Below are 13,738 nucleotides of genomic sequence, written 5' to 3' on the forward strand. Positions count from 1 at the left end.
ATTATGACATTTAAAATGTTCCTAATGTTGTTTAGGGAGTCCCCAACAACAGTTTTACATGCATGCAATGACAAAAAACACTTTTGTTTTCGTATAATATGCATTTATTTTTACCTGATTTGCTCACCGACTCCCAAATGATTCGTTCAACGACTCGTTTTTCAAACCCCTCCTCTGCGCGACGCTAATCTGCGTTGATTGGTCAGATGACCCAGCAGTGTTTACAGAGATAATACTTATTTTTAACACGGAGTACAATGATGCTTTTATCAATTAAATTGTATTATAATAATGATTATAGTCCACTGCTTTATAGTTTGTAGTAAAAAACGAAAAATAAGATAAATAATTTAATGTTATGTTAGCGAGCATAGCCCAGAGTTCATATTGTAAAAGCACAATCAGTCTTTGTTTGCGTTAGCCCGATGCATAAACATAACGTTTTTACAAAAAAAAATGCAGTTACGTTACAGTTATTACTCTATTCTTTAGACAACTCCGAAAACAACGACAAACACTTCACATATCTCAATACAATTGTCATTGAAGACCTAGAAGCTAAACGGTGCTTACACAACAAACAAAATAATTATTAAGCATGCTACATAAAATATAAAAGCAAAAATTATTAATAACACTTACAGGTTGTGATACAGAGGAGGAAGCTGATGCAAATACACTTGGAACTGAACCTTCCTTCAATATCAGCCAGCTCGCGAATCCAAGTTTGATTGCATTTAAAAAGCAATCGTCTTCAAAATGGCGCGAACAAAGCACAAGGCTCGGACTACACTTCTGTGGTATAGTGAATTGTAGCCACTTAGTCTTCAAATGCTCCTCCTTGGGCAGATGAAAAAAGTTTGCTTTTGAGCCGCACTTCAGAACACAGCGTCTCGTCGCCATGATATTTTCCCTGCTGGCCTTGGAGCGCAATAAGTGGGCGTATCGTATTCAAATAACTTGACAAGTTGACGTCATCTAGTCAGAGAAAAAGTTTCGGTCTTCTAACGATTCATAAAAATGACTCAGAGTCGACTCTCACTTTTGAAAGACAATAACTTTATATACGGTGCACTTTCATATTTCAAACTTTGCAGGATGTTTTTGTTCACTTAGATCTATGTTACACACTAGCCTACATGAAAGGTAAATTTCAAAATTCCATAATAGGTGCCCTTTAAACCTTATTATTCACATCATAAGAGTGCTGAGTATCAAGAGTGTCTTGAATCCAAATTTGCACTTTTAAAGGTTCCATAAAAGTTCAAAAGGTTTCCTAAAATGTAATGATCATGTGTACTGCATGCATTAGCTCAAACATTTCTGCTATAAAGTTTCCACCATGGATTGATGTCATTGACTATTGCAATATTCTTGTTAGCCTTCCAGTTAGCACAATTGAGTTTAAATAAAAGGACCTGTATCTGATCTTCTCTGCCTTTTGTCTTTATCATCGGACTGGCAGCGTTACAATAATATAATGCATTAATTTATTAGTCATCATGAGACCAAGCTCAATCTTTTAAAGGGATACTCCTCTGTTTTTTCATATTAAACTATGTTATTCCCTTAACTAAGACGAGTTGATACATACCTCTCTCGTCTCAGTGCGTGCACTTAATCGCTCTGGCGCGCGGTGACACTTTGATAGCACTTAGTTTAGCCCAGTTTATTCATTAGGGACCAATCAGAGATGAAGTTAGAAGCGACCAAACACCTCCACGTTTTCCCTATACAGTTACACGAGTAGTTACACGACCAAGTATGGTGACACAAAATAAAATAAAACGTGGCGCTTTTCTAAGCGGGTAACATGGATAACTATAATGTATGGCGGAATAGCACTTAGGAAGTAATAGCAATATAATATATAAGTAATATTGAAATAAAAGCGTGAATAATTGTATCTAAGCTATTCCTGTTTAAAAATTGCTTGACTTTGGCTAACCAAACTTTGACTTTGGATAACTATAATGTATGGTGGAATAGCACTTAGGAGCACTTCGACTCGGCGCAGTAATATCATCACAGTAATATCATCAGGAGTGATGATATTACTGCGCCGAGTCGAAGTGCTCCCAAGTGCTATTCCGCCATACATTATAGTTATCCAAAGTCAAAGTTTGGTTAGCCAAAGTCAAGCCATTTTTAAACAGGAATAGCTTTGAAACAATTATTCACGCTTTTATTTCAACACGACTTGACTATTGCAACTCAATTATATGTCGGGTTACCTCTCTCGTCTCCAAAACGCGGCTGCCCGTCTGCTCACTGGCAACCGAAAACGAGATCACATCTACCCAATCCTAAATTCTCTGCATTGGTTACCAGTCCGATACAGAATTGGTTTAAAACATTTATTATTTGTTTATAAATATCTTAGCAACCAAATACCTTTCTGACTTAATTATCACTCATAATCCATCCAGATCACTCAGATCAAGAGATCAACATCTCTTGGCTGTTCCACGATCTCGCCAAAAACGCAGAGGTGATCGAGCTTTTGCAGTAGTCGGCCCTAAGTTGTGAAACACCCTACCACTACATATTAAATCAGCTTCCACATTAGCTGAATTCAAATCTTTGCTGAAAACACATTTTTTTTCTAGTGCGTTCAATGTACCTTAACTTGTATGTCTTTTAGTCTTGTCTTGTTTATTTATTTTTTCTTACTTTACTGTACAGCAATTTGGTCAACTAAGGTTTATTTTAAATGTGCTTTATAAATCAAATTTGATTTGATTTGTGATAATATTAGATATAGAGTATGATTACGACAATGAGTAGGTCCTGACACATGTTGTCCAACTCCAATAGAGTTAAATTGCCAATCCCAATGCATCTTTTTAGTTATCTACATGTATATTAAAATCACCAACAAGTAGGGCTTTATCTGCAGCCAGTACTAACTCTGAAAGTCAACAAATTATTTGATAAAGTCTGTATGGTACCCTGGTGGCCTGTATACAGTAGCCAGCACAAATCTCAAATGTGATTTATCATTTACACTAGATATTGTTATAAGATATTGTTAAGCACCAACACTTCAAAATATTTATATTTGAAACTAGACTTTAAGTAATTCTGAAAATATTAATATAAATTACAGCAACACCTCCCCATGTGCCTTTCAGACAAGGTTCAGGTTTATAACCGTAATCTTGGGGGGTGGACTCATTTAAAGTGATGTAAATTTTTGGTTTTAGCCAGGTTTCTGTCAAACACAGACCATCTACGTTATAATCTGTAACCATATCAATAACAATAAGTGCTTTTGAAGTAAGGGATCGAATATTCAGCAACACAAGCTTTATGATTTGGTCATTTGAATTAAATCAATTTTTTTATTTGTTGAACAACAATTATATTTTTACCCTTAGATGGGTTTGGAAGTTTTTTGTATTTCCTAATTCGAGGAACAGACACAGTCTCTATATGATGATATTTAGGTGAAAGAGTCTCTATGTGATGGGATTTATCTGACCTCAGTGATGTGAGACAGCTAGCAGGCGGTCGGTTTAGCCAGTCTGTCTGCTTCCTGACCTGAGCCCCATTGTATGTTTGAGCTCTAAGACTAAGGCAAATTACAGTGCCTGAAATCGTACCTGCGAGTTCACACACCTCTTTAACATTAATTTTAGTGATCTCTGACTAGCGAAGTCAAACATCATTAGTACCGACGTGAATAATAATCTTAGAAAATGTATGTTTGCTTTGATGTCAGGCACTCTCGCTCCCAGCAAACATGTGACTATGGTGGCTGGTGGCTCTATTTTCACGTTCTGTGTAATAGAATCGGCAATACCTAGGGCACATTCAACAGAATTCTCAGTGGGTGTTTCACTGAGTGGGGAGAATCTATTTATTATGGTAATCGGAACGGAAGAGCGGTGAATTGTCCCGCGACTACAGTGTCTCACCGTCACCCAATTGCCCTGCTGCACGGGGTCTACTTCAGCCGGAACCGAACAATGTACAGAGTTCACTAAGCTAGTCGCATCCAAAGTAGTATCTAAAGCCCTTGCACTCTTACAATTAACCTCTTAAAGTTTGGATGCATGTCTCTAGTTCTGATATTTCTCCGTCAGCCTGACTATCTCCCTGCATTTATCACATGTAAATCCTGTGCTGACAGAGAAGGCTATGCTATACATGTTACATGAAGTGCAAGTGACAATAAGGGGGGAGAAGATGACATGAGTCACCATGTTTGTTGACTGATCCTACTCACCACAGTTGCTGGATATGTAAAAGGCACGAGCAACGATTTAGATTAAAGCTAGCGATGTCAGGTTAATATGTGATGTTGAGTAAGTTATAATTAGCAGTATAAAACAACAGGGAATTATATTAAAAATGATTCAAAATAGAAAGATAAACGAAGCTTACAGATGCAAACCAAACTCAACAGAGTAACAGCAGCAAGTGTGACAACCCTGAGTTCTCATCACCTGATGCTGGGAGTTTTGAGTCACTCCCCCATTGTTAATTGTTAATTAGTGAAATGGAGTATATAAGTGTTTTTGAGTTTTATTTGGTTAGCACTCTCTGTGGGATGGGATCTCACAGGAGTTGCTCTTAGCATTCCTTTGATTTTTCTTTCTTATACTTATCATGTAGCTTTAATATTTTGTTTTGTTTGTTATTTAATTTCTTTGTTTCTTTCTTTTCCCTAGACTTATGTTTATTATGAGTGGTTAGTGTTATGTTTGTTACCAAGAATAAAACCTTTATTCTTCATTCATTGAACGCTGGTGTGTGATCCCTCTTTTATGTTGCGGCTTGAAACAAGCGGGTCGTAACATAAAAATTGGAGGCTCGTCCTGAATAACTACATGTGAGTATAATGTTTGTGTTTACCTGTGTAAATGAGGAGACTTCAGGTATTTAGTGTGTCCTCAGCTGGGTTTATAATCCTTCCATCGGGGCACTGTTTTTTTTATTTTGGTTTGTTGTTTTGCCTTTCTTATTTTTGAAGGTTATTCTGGGCGGAGGTTCTAAAATCTCTGTCGGGGGTACGCTTCAGGCTGTTGGTTGAAATGTACCAATTGTCCTTGAGTTCAGCGTTTAAATGTCGCCTCGAGTCCGGTACACCTTTGAAGATTAGGTAGGTTTAGTTAGTTTGAAATAGTCAGGAACTGAAGTCTCTCATTTTCATTTAAGGTGACACTTTGTTACTGTTTACCGTGTCTGTGTTTGTTATTCCTGCTAAGAGTATGAAGATGATGTGGGGAACGACTTGTGGTAAGTCTTGACTTCATCTATCTTGTAACTGCGGGATTGGCAACAGGAGCGCGTTATACTGTGACGGTCCCTGACGGAGTGGCTTATGGGATTTGTAGTCTCAACGTTGTAGTTTAGAGTGGTGTTCTTATGCGTGTGGTTACTGTTGTTTTGGTCTGGTTAGCTTAACTCCTGTTTTAGCAAGAATGTCTTCAGTCATCGAAGATTTCTTCGCGTTTCCTTCAGAAAAATGACTGGAGAGATGTACGAAGGAAGAGTTGTTACAGATTGCTGAGCGTTTTGGTGTGGAGTTAACGAGTAACGATAAGAAGCTTAAAGAAACTCTGACGAACACTCTGAAAAGCGCACTTTTCGAGCGGGGTGTTTTAGAGGTAAGAGATGCAGTTACTAACCCTGATGAGTGTTTAACGTCTCCTTTTGAGGATGCTGATAGAAATGTAAAGTTTAGCGAGATGTCTTTACAAGAGAAGCAGTTATGTGTTGATGCGGAAAAGCTTCGTGCTGAACGTGATGCTTGTGTTTTAACGAAAATTGGAATTGCAGTTTGAAAGAGAAAAGGATGAAAGACATTTTCAGTTGAGGAAACTTGAGTTGGAGCTGAATGCAAAAACAGTTGAAACTCCACCTTCCATGTCTTTTAACGAATCAGTCTCTGCTGCACCTGGTTTTGATGTTTTTAAAAACATTAGGATGGTACCACCGTTTTCTGAGAGAGAGGTAGAGAAATATTTTTCTTATTTTGAACGTGTCGCAGAGTCATTAAAATGGCCCAACGAATTTTGGACGTTATTGTTGCAATGTGTTTTAACAGGGAGAGCACAGGAAGTGTACTCTGCGTTAACTGTTGAGCAAAGCCGTGATTATGATACTGTTAAGTCTACACTACTGCAAGCATATGAATTAGCACCTGAGGCATATCGTCAAAGATTTAGACGTTTTTTTAAATCTGAGAAGTGCACTTATCTTGAATTTGCCAGAGAAAAAGTAACCATGTTTGATCGCTGGTGTAGCCTACTTCAATGAAAGTAAGCACTAAAAAACAGCTTAGAGAGCTGATATTTTTAGAGGAGTTTAAACATTGCGTACCAAATGCTGTCGCTATGTATTTAAATGAGCATAAGGTGAGTAATTTGTCAGATGCTGCTCTTATGGCCGATGAATTTGTTCTTACTCACCCAGGTCCAATTAGCCATTTAAATAATCTGCATAGACCTAAGATGAGAGCCTTTGGTCAGAGCAAAACGACTGTCGTACTTCCAAATGTTGCTTCAAATTTTTTCCCTGATCATGCTGTTGCTACGTGTTAAAGGAGAGCTTGTTTGCTTTTATTGTAAAAAGGCAGGACATAAAATCTCTGATTGTGTGATTCTTAAGAAAAAGGAGAGATCTGCTAAAACTGTTGGCTTGATTTCTACATCATGTAAAAACCATAGTCCTGCTCAATTTGTGAAAACGCAGAAGGATATCTCTGAAATGGAGAATGTTAAGAGTCATAATGATTATGCACCATTTCTTACAGAAGGGACTGTTTCTTTGCCTGGTTCTGAGAAGACCGTTCCTGTTTGTGTCCTCCGAGATACGGGGGCCTCGCAATCTTTTTTTTTGGAAGGACTTCTGCCTTTGTCTGATAGTACTGATACTGGAACTCATGTATTGGTAAGAGGTTTTGAGATGGGATTTATGGAAGTTCCCCTACACCGCATTCATCTTAACTCAAATCTTGTGTCAGGTGATGTCGTTGTGGGAGTTCGTTCAGTTCTTCCTGTCCCTGGTGTCACCTTTGTAGAGCATTCACCCAATGCTCGCTTGCAGTTTAATGTGCCCCGGTAGCCACCGTACTTGTGATATATGGCGCCTGCGCAAGGGTGGTGTGGTTGGTTACGAGGCTAGGCTACCTGATACAGGAGTTGTGTGATGAGACTAATAAACAGAGTTCGGTTTATAAAGTATTCCCTCTGCCTGCTCATTCTACATGGTGTCAGAAGTAAACACGGACACTTTTGATCGTGCAGTTCATTCATCACGGAGCGCACGAATACTTGCCGGTCGAATAAGGACAGTAACCAGCTTCTAACGTTGCTACCGGCTATCCTTCCTGCCAACGGACATACAGTGCGTCATGTCGGACGGATTTCGCAGACCGGACCCCCTCGTCTTTGATGAGAACATCGCAGAGAATTGGCGAGTGTTTGAACAGGAATATGACATTTTTATCGCGACGGCACACTCTGACAAGCCGGCCCGCACACAAGCCTACATTCTCCTCAATCTCGCAGGATCGGAGGCAATTGAAAGGGAGAGGTCGTTCGTCTATGCGCCCTCGGTGAGAGGACCCGACATTGACGACGCACTGGGACCCATCATCACTCCGGCTGAGTCAAAAGAGAACCCCGAATGTTTGAAGAGGAAATTCCGGGCGATCTGCAGTCCCCGAATAAACATCATAGTGGAGAGACACAAGTTCAATACACGGTTCCAAAACCAAGGTGAGCCATTCGAATCATATGTCACAGATCTAAGGATAAAAGCAAAGAGCTGTAATTTCGGAACACTGCAAGACGAGCTTATTCGTGACAGACTGGTCTGTGGCATAACTGATGATAATCTAAGAAAAATAATGCTGCGCGACAGTGAGCTAACTCTAGCTAAAGCTATCTCACTGTGTCAAATTTATGAACAAACAGAACATCACACCAGGGTATTGTCATCGTCGCATGCTCCTCCTAGTGTTGACAGTCTGCAGTACAAATGTGGGAGGAAGCAGAGATTTGAGCCACGACAGAGGGCACAGACAGGGAGAAATGAACAGCCTATTGTCAACTGTAATAATTGTGGTGGCAGCCATGATGCCAAGAGAGAAAGTTGTCCAGCTTCTGGTCAACAATGCCATGCATGTAAAAAATGGAACCACTATAAGAAATGCTGCAGGTCAGTGCAGAGATACTCTACGATGCAAAGCTCCAGGGAGTCTGTCCATCACCTCGAACTGAACCAGGCCACGGGCAGCACTGTTGAAGATGACTCATTCTGTATTGATGGTATAACACCAGTTGTCGTGGACACAATAGACTCAAATGTACATGAGAAAAATGTAGCGTTCGCCACTGTGCACATCAATGGCAAAGCTGTGGAGATGAAAGTCGACACAGGTGGACAGTGCAACGTTCTATCCTATGATGCTTTTAAACATGTGGAGAGCAGGGAACCGATTGACCGCTCAATAATCACCAACCTTGTCGCATATGGAGGAAACATGATCAGCACCTTGGGCTCAGTCGTCCTGCAATGTCAGCTTGCAGGTCAGCTATACAAACTACAATTCCACATTGTGGAGAGGAATGTCCAGCCACTACTAGGCCTACTAGCAAGCCTACGCATGAAGCTAGTGACACTGAGCAAAGATGTTCACCAACTCAGTGTGAACACAGATATCAACATGCCACACAAGATCTTCACAGAGTATGCAGAGCTATTCAAGGACGAACTTGGCAAGCTACCGGTGACATATTCTATGAAAATAGACCCTGACGTGCAGCCCGTCGTCCGCCCAACACGCCGCATCCCTGTAGCCATGCAGGACAGAGTGAAAGCGGAGCTAGAGAGAATGGCAGACCTGTGTGTCATCACTCCAGTGTCAGAGCCAACTGAATGGGTGTCATCTATGGTAGCAACAAACAAGAAGCAAACAAAGGACATAAGGATCTGCATAGACCCTAAAGATCTAAACACAGCCTTAAAGCGCCCCCATCATCCGATGCGCACGGTTGAGGAGGTTGCAGCACAAATGGCCAATGCAACACTGTTTTCAGTACTGGACGCCAAAAGCTCATTTTGGCAGATATCCCTGGACAGTAAGTCATCTCTGTTGACCACATTTAGCACACCTTTTGGACGCTACAGGTTCCTAAGAATGCCGTTCGGAATAAACTCAGCCAGCGAAGTATTCCAGCGCACAATGGAACAGATATTCGCGGGGTACCCCTGTGCCATCATTGTCGACGACATAATCGTCGGAGGCCGCACGGAAGCGGAGCACGATGCAAACCTAAAGAGAGTGCTCGACCGTGCGTGCAAAGTCAATTTTTTAGACCGAATGCGTGGTAAAAACCAAAGGATTTTGAGATGGAGTTTTGTTTTACAACCTTTTCATCTACTGATCAAACATATCCGCGGCAAGAATAACTTGATTGCCGATGCTCTTTCACGTGCGTAAAATTTTGTATCGGTTGTGCATTTCTCTTTCTCTCCCTCTCTCTGTCTCTCTTTGATATCCTAGGGCCCAGGAGATCCACGAGCGAAATGGAAGGGGATTGCAGAGATGAGTATAAATGGTCCAATGTTTTGCACTACATTTACATTTAGTATTTTTGACGTTCATACTTTTTTCATTTTTTTCTCTTTTTGTCGGTTCTTTAGGGAACCTTTTTTTTGAGCGGGAGGTGTGACGACCCTGAGTTCTCATCACCTGATGCTGGGAGTTTTGAGTCACTCCCCCATTGTTAATTAGTGAAATGGAGTATATAAGTGTTTTTGAGTTTTATTTGGTTAGCACTCTCTGTGGGATCGGATCTCACAGGAGTGGCTCTTAGCATTCCTTTGATTTTTCTTTCTTATACTTATTATGTAGCTTTAATATTTTGTTTTGTTTGTTATTTCTTTGTTTCTTTCTTTTCCCTAGACTTATGTTTATTATGCGTGGTAAGTGTTATGTTTGTTACCAAGAATAAAACATTTATTCTTCATTCATTGAACGCTGGTGTGTGATCCCTATTTTATGTTGCGGCTTAAAACGAGCGGGTCGTAACACAAGGCAGATAGGAGCAATCGAGCAGCCATAAAATCAATGCAAAATGGGAGACAGGTGTGTGTGTAAGGAGACTGTGAGCACTGATTAGAATGAGGTGCAGCGGTGATGGCAGAGTGAGAGAAACTGATAACTAAGACAAAAAACAAACACAACAGAAAGGCTGATGATCAAACCAGAGTCCTGACACATATATTTAAACGCGCATACCTATAGCCTAAAAACACGTAATACGCATGTGCACGCTGTCAGCGTTTTCACAGGTTTGTATTTTTAAAGCTTGCGCAGATTAAATCAAATGTTTTCAAGGCTTGCATCTAGGAACCTGTTTTAAGGTTTGCATTCTCGAGCCACCAGTCACTGTTGTTATGCGAATGAGCTGGCCAGAGCGTGTTAAGGGTTTTCTGTTAGAACAGTGTCGTGTAAGTGGCCCCTAATTTAGTAACTAATGATCTTTGTAACGGAAGTGAATCAATCAAAACTAACTTTAGCTGGACAATACCTTTATTCTAGAGCTGCTATATAGCCCAAACAATCTCTGTTACTTTAATTTCCTATTATCACTGTAAAGATGCTTTGAAACAGTCTATATTGTTAAAAGCGCTATATAAATGAAGATGACGACTTGACTAGTAGAGAATATAAAATCTGTCTTGTAAAATTACAAGATAATAGGCCTTGATTCTAATACATCCTTCAGGGTCATGCTGATAGTGCGGGAGCGTGAGAGAACATCACTGCTGCGGCAGTGGGGGAAATTTCCAAAGAAACTGAGCTCCTGCGGGAGCGTGGGAGAACATCACTGCTGCGGCAGTGGGGTAAATTTCCCTGGGAAACTGAGCTCCTGCGTGAGCGTGAGAAAACATCACTGCTGCGGCAGACAGGGAAATCTCTAGAGAAACTGAGCTCCTGCAGGAACGTGGGAGAACATCACTGCTGCGGCAGTGGAGGAAAATTTCCAGAGAAACTGAGCTCCTGCGGGAGCTTGAAAGAACATCACTGCTGCGGCAGTGTGGGACATTTCTAGAGAAACTGAGCTCCTACTGGAGCGTGAGAGAACATCACTGCTGCGGCAGACAGGGAAATTTCCAGAGAAACTGAGCTCCTGCAGGAACGTGGGAGAACATCACTGCTGCGGCAGTGGAGGAAAATTTCCAGAGAAACTGAGCTCCTGCGGGAGCTTTAGAGAACATCACTGCTGCGGCAGTGTGGGACATTTCCAGAGAAACTGAGCTCCTGCGGGAGCTTGAGAGAACATCACTGCTGCGGCAGTGTGGGACATTTCCAGAGAAACTGAGCTCCTACTGGAGCGTGATAGAACATCACTGCTGCGGCAGACAGGGAAATTTCCAGAGAAACTGAGCTCCTGCGGGAGCTTGAGAGAACATCACTGCTGCGGCAGTGTGGGACATTTCCAGAGAAACTGAGCTCCTACTGGAGCGTGATAGAACATCACTGCTGCGGCAGACAGGGAAATTTCCAGAGAAACTGAGCTCCTGCGGGAGCTTGAGAGAACATCACTGCTGCGGCAGTGTGGGACATTTCCAGAGATACTGAGCTCCTACTGGAACGTGGGAGAACATCAGTGCTGCGGCAGTGGGGGAAATTTCCAGATAAACTGAACTCTTGTGGGAGCGTGAGAGAACATCACTGCTTTTAAGGGAGAGAAACGAGATTGTTATAGAAAAAGGACAGGCCGTTCCATTGTTTAAGGAATGTCATCCATAAACTGAGCTCGTTGCAGCATGAGCTAGTTAGGGAGATTTGGTCTTCTTTCACGTGAACTGATGACGCGAGGAAGAGGAGATGTGAGATGAAGGGGAGGCCTTGTGGGATAATGCGTATTGCGAAGTTTAGGTGGCCAAGCAAAGATAGCATCTCGCGTTTAGAACAATTTAGACTGTCCATGAGGTTGGAAGCGATCAGAATTATCCTATTTTTTCTCTGGGTAGTGAGGCTTGGAAATTGATTGTGTCCAAATTGATACCCAGAAATTCGATAAATGTGGCTGTACCAGAGGTTTTATCCTGGGCGATTGGAATTCCGAGCTTAGCGAAAACCGTTTGGACTGTAAAAAGATGCGCGGCTGGAATGGCTTCGGGAGGCGAGATGATTAGGAAATCGTCGAGCAGGTGAAAATGTAGGGAATTGCATGATTGTTAGAGAGAATCCAGCAAATAGCTTCTGATAACATGTCAAAAATCTTGGGGCTGCTTTTACAGCCGAACGTTAGGCGAACGGCAAAGTAGTAATTTTCGTGCCAGCGTACGCCGAATAAATGCCATGAATGGGCTTTACCTTAAATGCAGAAGTGATGTCAACTTTTGCGAGCCATGCACCACGGCCAGCGTTTTTGATCAAGGTAATTGCTTGGTCAATGTTGTGACAATGAAGAGAAAATTCTTCGAGAGAGACAAGGCTGTTTATGCTTGGGAACAGATAATTGTGTGGGGCTGAGAGATAGATTATTAGTCGTTTTTTACCTGAAAAGGACCGATCATGAAACCTGATTCGACTTCTTTTTTGATTAGATTACTTACTATGTCGGGCTCGGCGAGAGCGGACTGAAGATTATCGCAAATTATATTTTGAGAGGGGAGGCTTTCCACTCCGGGTTTGAAACCGTGCTTGAGACCAGTCAGTAAATCATTAGTAAATTTAGCATCAAACAATTCAGCAGACAGACAAGAAATATTCACAGGAGTCGACAGGTAGGTTTTTTGAATCTTTCATTTGTGATCTTTTCACAGGGCATATAGTGCGGGAGTGAGCGCCGCCGCAGCAGCTGCAAATGTGCAGGAAATGGCAACGTTGTCTTGAGCATCCCCAGGAGTTGAAATTATGGTAGACTTGGTCGCGAGATTTGGAGGTGGTTTTAAAATCATTGGATGAATGGGACTTAACTGGTAGATTTCCCCTGTGATGCAACTGGGCAAGGGGGAATTGAAGGGTTAACCAGAGGACAGCTTATGGTGGAGAGAGTGAGTTATCTGCATACTGCACAAGAGATGTTGCGGCAGCCCAGGAACACTCTTTTGTGGAGGTCTGTGTCCAGAACACCCCAGTAAGGGCACTGGTTCCATTGAGCAACGCAGACGGCGCCGAAATGACACCCTCTGTAAGAAAACGCGAGCTCAGCAATTATCGCGAGATAATCCCTTAGCTCACGTCTCCTATGGGGAAAACAGCAACACTGATTTCACTATAACGGTTGAATGCGATTGAAAATTCAGTGAAAGAAAGGAGGCGGGATGTATTGTTGGCGGAATTTTTTTAAGTAACTGAAAAATCGCCTACTTCTATTTGGCGATCTGAAGTGGATTGAGGAAGTAAAGATAGCAGGGAAGATAAATTAATGTCTGCACCAGAGAGGATCTGTGTTCTGATGTTGTTAGCTTCTGTGGTTGGTTCCAAGGCTGTAGCGTTTGGTGGGATGGACATCAGTGTTGCGGAGTATAAAGAGAACAGCGTTTTTTCTTGTGGGGCAGTGTTAAGAAAAAGCTGGGCCAGGACCGAAACCATTAGCGAAGGCAGTCTCACGCTTGGCTCGGCCCTGGGGCTGGAGGAGGAACGGAGAAGTTTGGAAAAGGTGGAAATTGCGGAGGGAAAAGATGCTCCTGGGCCTGGTTTTAGTTTTCAAGTCAACTTTTTTAATTGCACAGGCTGACAAAATCGCCTACCTTCTGGGTT

The sequence above is a fragment of the Phoxinus phoxinus genome (assembly GCF_949152265.1).
Source record: "Phoxinus phoxinus genome assembly, chromosome: 3".
In the NCBI taxonomy this organism is placed as follows: domain Eukaryota; kingdom Metazoa; phylum Chordata; class Actinopteri; order Cypriniformes; family Leuciscidae; genus Phoxinus; species Phoxinus phoxinus.